The following is a 2,439-nucleotide window of genomic DNA, read 5'->3' as shown; positions in this document are numbered from 1 at the left end:
TAATTCAACAGTGAACCTAAAAATTTTATAGCCAGTTTTGAAAGAGATGTATCTTTGCTCTGGAAACTGTTAATGAGTACATTAAAGCTGTAACAAAATGCTTCTTCTAGATGATAATAATAATAATAATAATAATAATAATAATAATAAATGAGCATAGGTTCTTAGGTTGGGCAAAGGTAGTACTAGTTAGAATTGGGCCAGTTAGAAGGCAGCTGCTTTCTTTCTTAAAAATACCATGCTTACCAAAATGTAGATGCACTCTGTACATGTGTGTTGCAAGTTTTTCACATGTTATTGAACACAAGGAGAAGCATCACAGTGGTCATCACTGCCTGCCATGTCTGGGTGGCCCTCAGGGTTTCGGCTGCCTCTGAAATGGCTGTCCTCAGTGGAAGTTTGAATAGTGATAATACAACCTTGAAAAAAGATGAAAATACTTATGAATAAATAGAAATAGATGAAGAAAGGAGATAATAATTTTTAATTTTAAATGTAACACTTTTCAAAGAAAGTGATATATGTAAGATTCTCATAAAAATATAAAAACACAAAAGCACAGAGAGAAAAATTTAAAGATCACTAACAGTGCCGTCACTTTAGAGAAGGTAGCTACACACATTGACACATGTGTAGTTGATATTCTATGCTTAGTTGAATTTTCTTTTGAGTAAAAGTGGAATCTTGCATTAAACTATATGATATGTGATATTGTGTCCTGAATTGAACATTATATACAGTATTTTTTTCTCCTCATAGTTTTGACTATTTTTAAATGATGGTGTATTAAAACATGTCTAATCAGATTTCAATTATGGAGTGGTGGACTTATTTACACTTATAGGACATAAGCTACTATAGAGTGACTATCTATCTATTTATCTATCATCATCTATCTGTCTGTCTGTCTGTCTATTTATCATCTATCTATCTATTTATACTTGGGGTGGGGGACAGGGTCTCCCTGTAGCCCCAACTGGCCTGTAACTCACTATATAGACTAGGCAGGCCTCTATCTTACAGAGATCCACCTGCATCTACCTCCTGAGTGCTGGTATTAAAGGGATGTGTGTGTAGAGCTGAAAGCTATATATAAAAAAAACACAGTGCCAGGCAGGGGAAAACTACTTTTGAGTTATTGGCCAGGGTACTCCAAGAGACTCCCCAAATAACACGGGCCCTGTTGGTACAGCTCTTGCTTGCCTCCCAGAACTTGAAGGTAAGTCCCCTATTGCTGAAGACACAGCATACTTTGGACACAAGACTTGGAACAATTGAGCTAGAAGTGACCTGGAAGCCTCCTCCTTGAAGACTAGTTCTAATAGTATCAGAAGATAGTTATTGGTGCAGGAGTGGCACATTTAAAAAAATAGTTTATTGAGAATTTCATACATGCATATAAGGTGTTTTGATCAAATCCATGCTCCTCCCTCCCCTCCAACTCCTCCCATATCTCCCCATCACTTTTTACTGATAACTTCATGTGCTCATTCTTCTTCTTTGATTTATTTTTTATGGGTCTTTTGGCTACTCTAACATTCCCCCCTCTGAAGAAGTAACTCTAAAATCTTTTAAGGATTAGATAAAAGCTGCTGTCCTAGTTTATTTGTCCATTGCTGTGACAAAACACTCTGACAACTTCCAACTTGGGGAGGAAAGGGTTTATTCAGCTTACATCTTCCAGGTCACAGTTCATCAGGAAGACCAATGTAGGAACTCAGGGCAGGAACCTGGAGGCAGGAGCTGGAGCATAGACCATGGAGGAACTCTGCTTGCTGGCTTGCTCCCCTGGCCTCTCCTCAGCCTGCTCTCTTATCCAACACAGGGCCACCTGCTCAGGGGTGGCACTACCACAGTGGGCTGGGCCCGCCCACATCACTCAACAATCAAGAAAATGCCCCACAGACATGGCCACAGGCCAGTCCAATGGAGGCAATTCCCCAACTGAGGCTCCCTCAACCCAGGTGTGTCAAGTTGACACTGAAGCTATCCAGCACAGCTCTCAGATATTTTTGATATTTTTGGCCTTTGGAATGGAATAAGTTGCTAAGAGGATTCCCAGACATTCCTGAGTACAAGTTCATCTACTGAGGTCTAGTCAGTCTATGTAGGGTCCCTAACTTTGTTATTGTTTTTATATTTTAATTTTAATTATATGTATTTTTAATAATTTGTTTAATAACCACATACTTAGAAGAAGCATTTTATTACATAGGCATTGACATGTTCAATAACAATTTTCTGAGCTAGGCTGCATCTCTTACAAAATTGGTTCTACATTTTTAGGCTTATGGTTTAATTATTAATATTGTACTCAGTATAAACCTTATAAGACATAAAATTAAATGAGGCTTTAACCTTTAAAAAAGATCTCCATTTCATTATTAAAATACACAGTTTCATACAGAAAAATTCATTTTTAATGCAATTGACATTAAG

The sequence above is a fragment of the Nannospalax galili genome, unplaced genomic scaffold (assembly GCF_000622305.1).
Source record: "Nannospalax galili isolate Female #2095 unplaced genomic scaffold, S.galili_v1.0 scaffold925, whole genome shotgun sequence".
NCBI classification, from domain to species: Eukaryota; Metazoa; Chordata; class Mammalia; order Rodentia; family Spalacidae; genus Nannospalax; species Nannospalax galili.
The sequence above is the reverse complement of the archived record's forward strand: the minus strand, read 5'-3'. Positions refer to the sequence as shown.